At 50.2% G+C, this 13,928-nt stretch overlaps 1 long non-coding RNA gene and 1 other non-coding gene across 2 annotated transcripts; both read right to left on the reverse strand.

Moving 5' to 3' along the window:
* Window positions 1–5,973: 5,973 nt before the first annotated feature.
* On the reverse strand, window positions 5,974–6,080 carry LOC115511309. The gene has a single exon (XR_003967981.1). It is a non-coding gene; the product is annotated as a U6 spliceosomal RNA (small nuclear RNA).
* Window positions 6,081–8,816: 2,736 nt separating this feature from the next.
* Window positions 8,817–9,969, reverse strand: LOC115509787. Its single transcript, XR_003967497.1, has 3 exons — window positions 9,886–9,969; window positions 9,375–9,530; window positions 8,817–9,264 (listed from the first exon to the last, which is right to left on the reverse strand). It is a non-coding gene; the product is annotated as an uncharacterized LOC115509787 (long non-coding RNA).
* Window positions 9,970–13,928: the final 3,959 nt, after the last annotated feature.

Genomic DNA, 13,928 nt, shown 5'->3' on the forward strand with positions numbered 1-13,928 from the left:
GAGTGTCCTGCAAAGGTCTGCTCATTTGCCCAGGAAAATATCCAGAAGCCTGGTCTGCTCTGTTCACAGGTCCCACCACATTATGTGGCAGCTTCAAGTTTTTATCTGCTTCTACCTTCTGTAGGTTGAATGAGTTGGTGGCTAGCTCCCCACAAATCCTCAATTCAAGGTAGTATATTTTGGAACAATCCTTTTCATCCCTTGAACATTGCATTTCATGGGGGAGGCCTCCTGATGGTTGCTTCTGGGTAGCTCTGGCTGCTTTGCTCCTTTGTCTTTCGATGGTGGCCCTTTACTGGGATAAATGCGAGTGGTCATTTTAGTGATTGCTGGATTACAGTGGCAAGTTGTACCAGGATTCTAAGACTACCTTCGCCTGCTCCTAACAGCTCTGTGTGGCTCTGAGATGCTCTTCAGATTCAGATAGGCATCTAGAAGCCGAGGGAATAGCAAGAGGAAAGAATTCCCCTCCTTCCAACGTCTTAGAGCGACGCTCAGAACACACGGAGAATTCTCTTTGTTCTAGCAACTACTTTCCTGGGTTTGTTCGAAGACCTAAATCAAGCAAGGCCAGGCTTTCATTAAGTGGCAGTGGTTGGGGCCGAAACTGAAAGCTATAGTTCGGATGATGCAGATCTATTGAAAGTTTTATGTACGTATGTTCTGTAATGAAGCAATCATGAAATTGAAATCATGAAATGACTGGCTGTTCACTGCCTTTCCATTTTCCAAGTAATTATTTGACTGCTCCGGAGTTTAGCAGCCTACTTCTGCTATTTTTTTTTTAAACTTTCAAGAAGACGAGAAAGGGGAGCATTTCTAAGTTAGGCTAAAGGTAGGATGTGCTCAAAAGAAGGTGCTGGAATAAACACTGTTTCTTTTTAGTGGGGTCTTACAGAATTTTGGATACGTGAGTACAGTATGAGGACAACATTGGAGAATTCTTCCCTAATTTCGGAAACCCTCCATGATCTAAGAAATGCTTTTTAATTATATTTTAGCTTTCGTAAGACTTGGACCATCACCAGACATTATCTCTTTCAATCTGATACTTTAGAGGCTGGTGGTGAGCCAGTTCAATTCACCCTTGTTTTTCTAAATAAACTTATATTGGAACATGACCACGCCCTTCTCTTTATGTCTCTTCTATGGAAGGTTTTCGTGCTACAAAGGCGGAGTTGAGTACATGCAACACAGATGTGGGGGCCTGCCGACAGCAATGAAACACTTACTATCTGCCCTTTACAGAAGTTTGATGACATTGCCTTAAATAAAACAAACACTTGGGGTGCCTGGGTGCTCAGTCAGTTGAGCGTCTGACTTCAGCTGGGGTCACGATCTCACGGCTCGTGAGTTCTAGGCCCGCCTCATGCTCTGTGCTGGCTAGGCCCGCATCATGCTCTGTGCTGACAGCTCAGAGCCTGGAGCCTGCTTCCAATTCTGTGTATGTCTCTCTCTCTCTCTGCCCCTACCCTGCTCACACTCTCTCAATCTCTCAAAAATAAATAAACATTCAAAAAATAAATAAAACACACATTATGGTAACTGGAGTTAGGCTTGTGTATATTTCTAAAATGGGACTAAATACGAACCTTAAAATTCTGAACTGCCATTATTTTCAAACACCTTCCGTTTGAAGCTGCTAAAAAGAGTGCTTTATCACTTTCTTTACGTCTTAACAAAATGCACTGAAGACAAAATTAACATAACGGGAAGACCTGTGTGGGGACAGAATATACGACCAATTCTCCTACGGACCGCAGAAAGGTTTTGAAAAGCAAACACTACTTAATCCGTTCCCGATCAGTCCCTTTCCTATTGGCAAATGAGACGAATGGCCTCAGGCAAGGCATCCTGGCCAGCAGGATCAAAGATGTGCATAGGAGAGCTTACCCCCAAACTTAAGCACAGAGGTTCCCAACATCAGAAATAGCTCTTCACATCGGAAATACCTGGGGAGATTAAGCAGCCTCCAATGCCACATCCCACCGCAGACCAGTTGAATCGAAAGGGTCTGGCTCTGTGGCGAGGCTAGCAGAATTGTTTAAAGTTCACCAGGTGATTCTCCTGAGCCAGTGGAGTCTAGAAACCCTGGGCCGCAGTAATGGAGGAAGCTGCTTGCAGTGAGGAGGCTTCTTGTCTGTGATTTTAAGTTCAGTTCAATTGAATTAAATTCGTTTCCCCAGAAGAGGAAGCATGACAGTTGTGACACCCTCTCTTACCAAGAAGAGCAGGGATTGGATGTGTCTCCCTGGGGACCTGGGAAAGAAGATCTGATGATGCTCATATTGCCGCGCTGTGGCTCAACGTGTCGGACGGGGGAGAGCAGCCTGGGTACCAGATCATCGCTGCTCTTACTGGCGTCTGCAACCCTGTCCCTCCTGGTTCACTTCCGTTTATGGGCAGTAACTCAGCAAGTGCTCTGAGCCTCGCTCGGGGCAGAGAGAACGATGGAGCGTTGCACATTTGAGTATTTAATTTCGGTCAAACTAAGATGGGTCAGACTCTGGTTCTGCCACTTCTTAGCCGTGAGACACGATTTCTCTCTGGGCATCGGTTCCTCATCTGCAACATAGGAGTTATTAACCGTCTCTATTCTAGGGTCGTGATGAGCACTGAGTAGAATAATGCTTAGGAAAGGCTTAGCTTAGCACAGATCTGGTCACAATGGAGCTTAAAACAAACAACGGTATGCTATTGTTATAATCATTTTCATTGTCATTACTACCGTTATGGTGACGCTTTAGTAATAGCCAAATAAATCAAAGTTCCCAGCTATCAATGATGTTACATCTGTCGTTACCAAAGACACTTTACAAACCTGCTTTCATTAATATTTTGTGCGGCTTATAACAGCAAGATGGGACGGTATCTTTTTATGTCGAGCAGTTTAGACATTCGCAATAATAGCAGAGGACAACAAACATATCTGTGTGCAAACGTACTCCTGTCCTGTCCCCACCGCAGAACACATAGCTGCCTGTGTGCCCATCATACTGCTACTTTACAAGTCGTGTCCATTAGCAAGGAAGGGTATTGTTTGCAATGTTTTTAAACTTCATATACGTGGTTTCATATTACATGCATGAACATGAAGCCTGCTGTTTTCGCTCAACATTATGTTTTTGAGATTTATTCTTATTAATGCATGCAACTCGATTCCAGCCACTCTAACTGCTATGGTCTATACTATTTTATGGTTTTGCCACAGCCTATTTGTCCTTTCTTGTGTTGATGGATATTTGGGTTGTTTCCATTATTCCATAGTAAAAAAGAAAAGGTTCAATGTCCATCTGGGAACATATGTCCTCGTGTACTGTGTGAGAATTTTTGAGGAGCAGCTAAGGCAGAGGACGGGCATATCGCCAATTTCTCTGTCTCCTTTCCTGGCTCTTCCTCATCTCCGCGATGTCAAAATGTTCACGTGCCCAGAGCTCAGTCCTCACACCTCTATCTGTCCTAATCATTAGAAGATGTCATCTGGTATTAATCTTAATCACCCAAGAGTACGATCTCCAGTCCGGATATAAGCCCCAAAGTCTACCTTCATATATCCACTCGTTCACTTAATACCTCTTCTTAGAGAAGTCTGAAAGGAATGTACGTGATGGACACTGTGAGTACTCACCAATGGTGTCTCTCTTCCGGGCACACACACATTGTATTTCTCATAACGCTTTTTTAAAAGAGTCTTTGTAGGGGCGCCTGGGTGGCTCAGTCGGTTGGGCGTCCGACTGCAGCCCAGGTCATGATCTCACGGTTCACGGGGCTCGGGCCCCACATCGGGCTCTGTGCCGACAGCTCGGAGCCTGGAGCCTGTTTTGAATTCTGTGTCTCCCTGTCTCTCTGCCCCTTCCCTACTCACGTTCTGTCTCTCTTTGTCTCTCAAAAATAAATAAACATTGAAAAAAAGTTGTTTTAAAGAATCTTTGTAATTTTATTTAATTATTTTTTTTTTACTTGAGTATAGTTGACAAACAATGTCCTATTAGTTTCAGGTATACACAATAGTATTTTGACCAGTTTGTACCTTATGCTATGCTCACAAGTATAGCTACCGCATGACACTTTGAGGTGGGAGAATGTGACTACTCATCGAGAAAATAAGAAATCTGTTACACGTCCTATGTTTTCCTGAGAAGCTGAATCACAGAGATTTGGTGCGAGAGGTTCTTGGGGCCAGGCCTTCAGGGTCTCATCCGTAAGGGGTTGAGGGAAGGAGAATTGGGAAAATTTCAATGCAATGTAATTACTACAGCCTTAGCTAATCCCATTGAGGGCTTCTGAAGCTGGGATTGACCATCAGACTTGTTCCAAGTTGAGTCAAGAGCCGCCTCTGTTCCCCCATGTCAACTGTCGCTGGAAGCGGGCTGCTTAGGGGAAAGGGCATTTCCTTGGGCTAGATGACTCTCTTTATAGGAGACAGTCCATAGGGAGTCTCATAAGAGGTTCCATCGGGACCCAAGTCTCCAACAGCAGGGATAATGAGGGCTTCAGATCCCACGGGAAATTCTGGGCACCACACCCCTGCACCCACTGCACAGCCACAAGGTGAGACGGTAGAAAGACACTGCCCACTTTTCTAATCTCGCGGTTGCCTTTGGCAGTGAGCGCGAAGGCTGTGAGTAGGAAGGGCTGAGCCACGTCCCTAAGTCATTGCATGAAAAGCAGTTGTCCTGGATAATTGTCCAATCTACGACGGGCATGGCATCCGTGGGAAATACACTTGTGATTTATACCGCTGAGTTTTGTTTTTGTCACCACAGCAGATGCCTGGCCCCAGACTGACCACTCCAGTGCCTCAAAACAAATACGTGCAAGACCAAGTTCGCGATTCCCCACCTCCTCCGAACCTCCCCCTTTCTACAGTCTTCAGCATCTTGCTTAGTGGGAACTCCATTCTTCCAGTCTATAAATTAAAAACTCAGGTACCACACTGACTCTATCACCAAGGCAGTTCTTCCTTTAGAATGAAGCCAGGAGTTATTCATATCTCACACCTCCAGTATTACCTCGGGTCCAAGCCACAGACATTTCTCTCCCCGATTATTGCAGTAACCCCCTAACTGATGTCCTGCTTCTGCACTCACTTCCCTCCATTTTGGCGAAGACGACAGGGTGATCCTGTAGGACAACACTCTCCCCCAGCCCTTCCAGGAGCTCTCTCTCTCTCCGAGTAAAAGCCCAATCTTTCAAAGAGCTACATTATGTTATCTGGCCCTAGGTTACTTCTCCAGGCTCATCTGTCATCGTTCTTCCATTGGCTCATGCTGCTTCACTGACTTCCTTGCACTCAGCAGCACACCGGCACAATTCTCACTCAGAACATTCGTGCTCATTGCCCCCCCCCCCCCAGCCTGCAGTGATCTCCCCCAGCTAGAGATCTCTCACTTACTTTAGGGATTTACACAGCTGTCATCTTAATACTGAGACCCTCCCCAACCACCACGTACTTTTAGAAGACTCGATTATGCTTTGTTGTGCTCTAGACTATTTGTCATCATGAGACATATTGTAAATATTTCTAAATAGATTTGCTCCACAAGGGCAGGACTTTCTGTATTATTCACTGTTGTATCTGCTACACCTAGAATAGCCATTCTTACGCTGGATATAGATTTGCAGAATAAATAAATTGAATATATGGGGCTGCTCATTAGTACTAATGATTTATAGATTACGTAGGATTTTCTATGAAAAACATATTATATTTGTATGTAAGAGCAATTTGAGGCACCCGGATGGCTCAGCCGGTTAAGCATCGGACTATAGCTCCGGTCATGACCTCACGGTTTGGGGGTTCGAGCCCCGCGTGTCGGGCTCTGTGCTGACAGCTCAGATCCTGGAGCCTGCTTCAGATTCTGTGTCTTTCTCTCTCTCTGCCACTCCCCTACTCGCACTCTGTCTCTATCTCTCAAAAATAAATAAATATTAAAAAAAAATTAAGAGCAATTTTATCTCTAAAGCTTTTTTTTAAATATGGAATACTTCACGAATTTGCATATCATCCTTGTACACGGGCCATGCTGACCTTCTCTGTGTTGCTTCAACTTTGGTCTATGTGCTGTCAAAGTGTGCACTGTTACTTAAATCTTAGTAACTTTCATCTCTTTTCTTTTTTCTTTTCATATTGCAATGGCTGAGACCACCAGTTCAACTCCTGAAGATGTTTTCCTATGAAAGAGAGCTGCATTTTCTCTAGTTATTTTTCTGTCTCTATGGAAGTGATCATGTGGTTTTCTAACAATTACTTGATTTTTGATGTTCAACCATCCTTGCATCCCTGAAATATCCTGACTGACCTTTGAAATCGACGTCAGAATACAGAGCTCGAGAGACATGGGCCACAGATTTTGACTGAGTGAGGCCTTGTTACCACCCCTTAGAGACAACTGCTTCCATATCACAGACTATTCCACTGATGGGTATGGTTGTTTCTGGAAGCTGTTTCAGGCAAAGTCAATGCTCTGGGGAGCCTGACAGATATTGTGAATCAGCAACACAGGCTGGAGAGTAAGTTTCGTACAGAGGAGAGCTCACCTTAAAATATAGTTAGTGGTCAGGGATTAATGAGTTATCAGCAGATTGTTGCCACGTGTAAGTGGGGCCCCGGTGTTGCTGGATCACCTGATATTTGGTCAGAGAGACTGGGGCATCTGGACTTTTAAAGCATCAACTAATTTTAAGTGCTTTTAATTAATTTGAATCTATGAAAGAAGATATCATATGCTGCAAGTATAACGTATCTGTAGGCCAAGTTAACACTATAAGTTTGAGACCTCCAGTGTCTAGAATGAGTGTGTGTCCTTCTCTGGTTTTAATTCTTTTATCTTGATTCCTCCTCTGTAAATCGTGGATAACGATAATTGTGTCACTGAGTCGTGGTGGTGAATACATACGTTTCCGAAGCATTACAGCAGCGTTGAAATGAAAGAAAGCCCACTATGGCTTCCAGCCTGGGAGTGTATACTTCTAGATGAAAAGGGAAAGTCTATTTAGCTGGTGTCCATCATTCCTTGAAGAAACCAACTTTGAGAATAAAAAGCCCGTGAAATAAACCAATACAAGCAGCGAGAAGTGAGGAATAGGAGTTTTAATACATTTTCCCTTCCTACCGTCAATACAACCCAAATATTATTTACCACAAAAAAAAAAAAATGGAGAAATTAACACTGTCCTTGCTAGATGGCTGGGTGGGTTACACCAGATGCTGGCCACAGAAGCTTGGACTGTGGTTCTCCACGTGGCGTGGGTGCTCATTACATTTCCTGTTGTTCCCTTTCTGTCCCTTTCTTCCCTTCATGTCTGCAAGGCCCACAAGCATAAAGGATGCCAGGGTCCAGTCCTCAGGGGGATGGATTCTAGACTGAAGAAGATCAGCCACGTGAAGGACTGTCGCACTCGCTAGGTAATGTGGGGGAGGGGGCGTGGCCCTGCCGGTGCCTGGCCAAGGCTGGCGAGTCTCTCGTGCCTTAGTTCAGTGTGGAAAATGATTATGTGTACCCGTCCTGATGTTGAGGGGGCTAAACGAGATGAATACACGTGGAAGGCGTGAGCAGTTGGCACTGAGTGAAAACCCAAGGATGGTGACAAGCTGCCGCTCTTACTAAAGAGAAACAGAACACCGCGGACAGACACCCCGGCCAGCCCAACCCAAGGCGCTGGGAAGGCCCGGGACGCAGAAGACGGGTAGGTTCAAAAGTCAGGGACAATCACGGTATACGACACAGAAAGTTTTCCAAAACCGAGACCAGAGTGAACAAAAGCACTGAGTGGGGGCAGGGCAGCAGCTGGGTTGCTCCCAAAGTCGTCAGCTGTGCCCCGAATCGGGACGCTCCCCACCCCCACCCCGGGCCCTGCAGGGCCCCTGTGCCCCCGCCCCCTCCCGCCACGAAGTGCGTGCGGCGGCGTGTGTCCCCGGGCCCGGGAATGCAGAGGCCCTGTCGCTCAGGGTGCCCTGGGACCGGAGCCCCTGCCCCCCCCCCCCCCCCCGGGCGGGCTGGGACGACCCCCCTCCCCCCGCGGGGCACACCTGCGGTGACGTCAGGCCCGGGCTCACCTGCCCGAGCGGGCGCAAGGGACCGGCTGGGGGCGCACCTGCCGGAGCCCCACAAACGGGGCAGTGAGCGGCCGCTGATTAACATGCAGAGCCCGGGACGGGGCGAGGCCGCAGCTGGACAGCAGCTTCTCCGAGTCTCTAGAAAAAGCCTCTGTCACAGCTGGAGAGAAGAGAGCGCGGCGCCGGCCGGGCCGTGGTGCGGTGCCAAGAGCCCTTCTTGGGGCGGAAGCGGCGGCGCGGCCAGCTGTCGAGCGTTTGAAACGTGAAAGGCCCGGGGCTCCCGGGGAGGGCAGAAGACAGAGGCCACGTCAGAGGAAGCGCGGGCTGCTCCGGGGGCCGGGGAAACCGTGGGCTGAGGCGCGCACGTTGGGCCATCAATAAGGCTTTCAGAGAGCCGGGCGGAAAAACAGCTGGGGGGGGAGGGGGAGGGGGAGAGGGGGTGCAGGGGAGGGGCCGCGACCCTGCGCGGGGACCCGTCCAGTCCCGGGGCGCCGCCGGCACCGCAGCCCCGGCCCGGCGGCCCCGGGCCGCCCCCTCTACCCCCCACCCCCACCCCAACCGGCCACCGCGACCCAGGTCCCTGCCCTCCACCCCCACCCCTGCCACCCAGGTCCCTGCCCGGCCGCCCCCACCCCGCTGGTCCTCCGCCCCTCCCCCACCGCCCAGGTGCCTGCCCGCAGCCCCACCCCTGCCTCCCGGGCCCCGCCCTCCACCCCTGCCACCTGAGTCCCTGCCCTCCGCCCCCACCCTGCCTCCAGGTCCCTGCCCGGGGCCACCCCTCCCCCACTGCCCTCCCCGTTCCCGGCGGGGGGGGGGGAGGGGGGCACTTCCTTCGCCCCCAGTTCCCCTGCCTTCCTTGCATAGCCTCAAAGCAAGCTTGCTATCTTTCATCTTTTTTTTTTCACATTTTTCCGAGCCCCACCTCCAGGCCTCCCCACCTAGAATCCTGTAGTCCTCCTCTCTTCTTCCCGCAAACCTCTGCGACCTTCTAATCGCTTAGCGACTGAGTATCAATGACCTGGCAGGGGTCATATCTTCTGCCACCTGCTAGGAATAAATGGTGAGCGTACCCCGTCTGTGACCTGGGGCGTGTCAGGCCCTCGAGTGTAGGAGGCCAGGAGAGTGGCAATTCTCCGTGCAGGTCCGCTGATCTCTAAGAGCATGTGCCTCGGGGCCTTGGGCCTGAGCAGGATAGTGTAATTAGGCTAAGAGAGAAAAGAGAAGTGCCTCTGCTCTCCTTCCTGCCGGCAGCCGGAGCCCGGCGCCCCTTGGGGCTCCTGTCAAACCACAGGCTCGCCCGCGCTCGGCAACTTACCCACGGTGGCACCCACCGCCCGTCTACACTTCCCCCTGTCGTCACAGAGCCTGCCGTGTGTGTGTCCCACGTTGCCCGAAAACTGCTCGGTGGGCTGGTTCTTCCATTTGTTCCCATGTGAAATTTAAGGCCGTCTTCATGACATTCTGGGGGTCACTTTTAAGTAAAAAAAAAAAAAAAAATCAGGTTACCTGATATCACGAAAACAATACAGCAATTAGCTCATGGCTGGGTCCAGTCCTGTGTAGTAACCACCCCGGAGAGTGGGCAAACTTCCGGCATCCTCCCCGGCTAGCCCTGAGCCGTGGTGGGTTCCTTAGCCCTGCTCTGTCAGGGCCTTCACCTGCCGGCTCATGCTGCCCCCGCTGATACCTGACCTTCAGGGCTGGGGAGTTTGGGCGTGGAAGGGGGGCATGAAGGGTCCTACTCCTCACACTCACTCTGGCACAGCAGGTGTGTAAAGCTGACCCTCTGCCCTCCACAACCTCTCCTTGCCTCGGAGACTCCTTACCGGCAGTCCCCTGGATGCCGGACATGCCCCCTTTCTTTTAGGAATCAGCTTCCATACAGGAAAGCAGAAACTCGCTGTTACTTTAAGAGAGAATGCATCTAGGGAATGGGCCAGGCAGGCATCAGACAGCTTAGATGCAAGCCAGGACATCGGAGCCCCAGAGCTGCAGCCGGTGTGGGGGTCACCAGCCCCGGGTCCGGGCGACACAGGGAAGGGGTCAGGTTATGAGAACAACTCGGAGGCTTGGAGGGGGACCCTCCCAGAGCTGGAGCCCCACCCCGGGGCGAGGCTGCTGCTGACGGTCCAGGAGCTTGGTCCTGGTACTGATGGTCCGGGAGCTCGAAGGCGGGACCCCAGGCAGACTGGGACTCAGACCTCTGAAGGAGGAGGATTGCTTGAGGAGAGAGTGCTGGGGCTGGTTCTAGAAATGTGCGCAGGACCAGAAACTGAAATAAAAGCCCTGCTCAACAGGCACTGCAGGGACAGGCGGCATTGCTTGTAAGCCGTGGCCATGAACGGTTGTGCGAGACAGAGGATGGGGCCCCTCGCCCCTCCAGCCCTGCTGTCAGCCCGCAGCCGCCGCACCTGCGCAGAAGGGCTCGGGAGCCCTGCCTGGCAAAGGAGTAGGTTTGCAGCCCAACCCCGGCGTCACAGAGCAGAGCAGGGTAGGTGAGAAGCCGAGGGACGGCAGCTTAACAGCTAATGTGCTGTGCCTGACGGCCGCTTGATTTCCTTCCTCGGCACCTAGGCATCAAGGTACCCTTGGGGCAAGTCTTCTGGTCCCCGCGATGGGGCTTTCCGGGACGGCAGTGAGTCTAACACATCTGTTGTCTTGTTCACAGCCCATGCCTGGCCTGTGAGGATAATCACACATCCTTCGCCCAAAGGGTCAACGTCCTCTTCACTCGGCTTTCGCAGCTGCTCCCCTGCCCCAGAGTCGTTCAAGAGGGAGCCGGATGCTACCGTAGTGTGCCAGCCAAAATGCAAGCCACAGATTTCCAGGCTTCCCAGTGATTTCCCTTAATTCCTCGTGGCACATCGAAACGGACCCTGGACAAATCTTACCCACCCCCCTCCAGCTTCTTCCAGACTCTTGAGACCATCAGATGGATGCGTCACGAGGACTGGTTTTCTCTTCTTTCTGAAATGCAGCCTCAAGATCTTGCACCTCATTCTAGAATATGACATCTGTCCATCTGTTAGTGCCTCCACTGAAGTCTCTACTTCCACATTCTGCTAAATTTTAATTAACAAATTCGCAATTAGAGGGAAGTATGATATGTCACATAAAGATGTCATTTATACGTTCACTTCCCTACCATATATGGAGCATTGTCAAGATGACAAAGAGGAAGAGACATCATTCTCTCCTACAACACGTGCATGAGCTAAAGGGAAGACAGAACTACAAAGAAATCATGAGAATGTGGAATGGAAAAATTAAGGGGGCCCGGGGGGGGCTGGTGAAGAATGAACAGATGAAGGGACTGAGTTTTGCACAACAGACCGGTCAGCCCGAGAAAGAACTAAAGACTTTCTGGGCAGGGACAGCAGTGCCTACAAAGGCTTAGGGGCGTAAAACCGAGGAAGTGCTCAAAGGCAAGCAGGACACTCGTCACGGGCTAAGGACAGGGCTGCCATCGGGCTGACCGGGTCCCATGTGCTGGGAGCCTGGACCCGCCGCCATCGCCCGTGGAGAGGTCAGCTAAGCTTGGATCATCCAGGGCGTTGTTGTTTGATCGTCTCTGTTTCCTTAAATGAACAGAACAACTTGAATTTGAGACACTGGTTGGGACATGCATGTGACAAGAATGCACATTCTTAAAAACGTGCGTTTCTGAACTGAGGCAAGGAGAGGGTCTTGTTAGGATGCTAGAGAAGGAAGTCGCGTCTTGGCAACTCACTGGATTTAACGACTGAGGGGCAGAAGAGGCAAAACTCACCCAGACGTTTTACATCATGAAGCTGGTTTTATGGCCCTGCCGTTGTTGTTCCAGAGGCTCAGGAGGTGAGAGAGCAAGTAAGGAGGGGACACGGGGGGTAATGAGTCTGCAGTAAGGACGGTGGAGTCCGGAGTCCGCTTAGGGCTGAGACAGGAGCTTGGAATCACTCCCCCACAGACTTCCGTCTAAACTGGCACAAAGCCACGGGGGGAAACGTGGACATTAGAACATCACCACTAAAGTTGCTGCTGTCAAACAGGCACACGTTTTGTGTGTGTGTTCATTTGAAATAAATCTCCACGGGTGATCAATAAACCTGACGCTTGGTCCAGATGACCATGTAAGAGACCACGGAGAGAGAGACGAGTCCTTTCGAAAGACAAGTCCCTTTTTTTTTTTTCTTCTTCCTAAAGGACACCTTATTTACAGCCACAGAAAAAGGCATTCAAAGTCCAAATTTTGTTGCAACACAGTGACATCTAGCGTACGACTTGGCTAACGCCAAGAGGCACTTCCCCAGGGAAGCACTGAAGAGCCTTTCGAACTAAAATGAAAATTCTGACCCGGGTTTTAAAGGCAAAGTTTAAGAGGAGGAGCAGCGCGGCATTATCTGGTCCACAGCTCCATCGGGGCCCAGACACCCATCCCGCGTGGGCCTCCGGGTCCGAGGTGATGCTTTTAAGCCAGAGTGATACGTCTTCCTCACCTGACAGAGGTCTTCCCCGGCATTAATTGGTTTTGATTAGGATGTTTAGTTAATTGTAATATAATTACTAGAACTTGGATTATTAGTTTGCTTTAATGATAGCCATTAAGATTTTAATATAAATATGATTATGCTAGAATATTATTTTGTCCTGAAATTGCAAGAGTGGTTTGCAGGTAGATTCTGAGCTTCAGGACAGAGATGAGGAAAATGCTGGCTGGTCCCGGTGGGTTTTCGCACGTGGAACCGCATTTCTGAGTGCACGTAGCTTGATGGGGAAACGCTTGTCGCCAGAAGGCAGAAGTCCTGTGTTCTTGTCCCCGTGTTGTCATTGATCGGCGACGTGACCTAGCGGGAGACACCCTGTCCCCCCGCATCTGTAACTAGGGGTGGAAAACTGCCTAAGTTTCCTCGCTGTGACTCATGAGACTCAGCCAGGAGCTTGCTTCTCGTAGTTTGTTCATCTTCACAACTCCACTGTGAGATGTGTGTTCTTTCCCTCGTTTTACAAACGAGGAAAGTACAACTCGGAGAGATTAAAGTGACTGTTCGGGCGATCAGCTTGCCCAGGACAGAGCCGGGGGTGTGAGCCAGCACGGCTGGGCTCCAAGCCAGTCCGTCCTTCGCTGCCCATCACACCGAGACTGGCAAGACCAGCGGAGAATCGGCCGTATCTAGATCCTAAGAGCTTCCGCATGGGAAATGAAGTCAGTGATACTTTAGACATCTAATTCTATCCCTCTGTCCACAAGAAGCAATTGGCTCAATATTACAATGACTGTCAGGAAAAGGTACCACTGATAGTGAGATGCCAACACTAAAATCATCGGGTTTGGCAGTCTCCAAAACAGAACTGCTAATCCTGAGAATTTTCTTGAACAGGGTTGTTTTTCTCTTGCATTCGGACACAACTCATCTCAGCAGCAGAGAGGTTACCAGGCTCAGAACTGAATGTTGGGAATAAGGTTCAAATGGAAAGAAAGGAAATGGAATGAACGATCCCTGGTACGCATCCAATGCTGACGTCCCTGGCACTTGACCACAGCCCACACCGTGCTCCACGTCGCGACCACCTTGCGGTCAGGTGGCGGCCCTTCCCACGGCCACAGGGAAGGCTGTACCTGCGCTCTGACTCGCGGTGACGGAGTCCTGTCTGAGGCCTTCTCCCCTACCTCACGTCGGTGCAGATTTTATTTGACAGTTTGCCAGATCCGGCGTGGGTTCCCGTGAGGGGGACAGGCCTCCTCATCCACTGCCTCGGAGGGTCTAGGTGCAGGCGGCCGCAGAGTGGACGTTGGTCATTATCTCTCAAGTCTGAAAACCTGCGTACCCCCTCAACTGTCCAACTTTTTACTCTACAAACGTTCCCCTATTTATGCAAATAGGCGTGTTTC

This window comes from Lynx canadensis, chromosome A3, assembly GCF_007474595.2.
Source record: "Lynx canadensis isolate LIC74 chromosome A3, mLynCan4.pri.v2, whole genome shotgun sequence".
Taxonomy (NCBI): Eukaryota; Metazoa; Chordata; class Mammalia; order Carnivora; family Felidae; genus Lynx; species Lynx canadensis.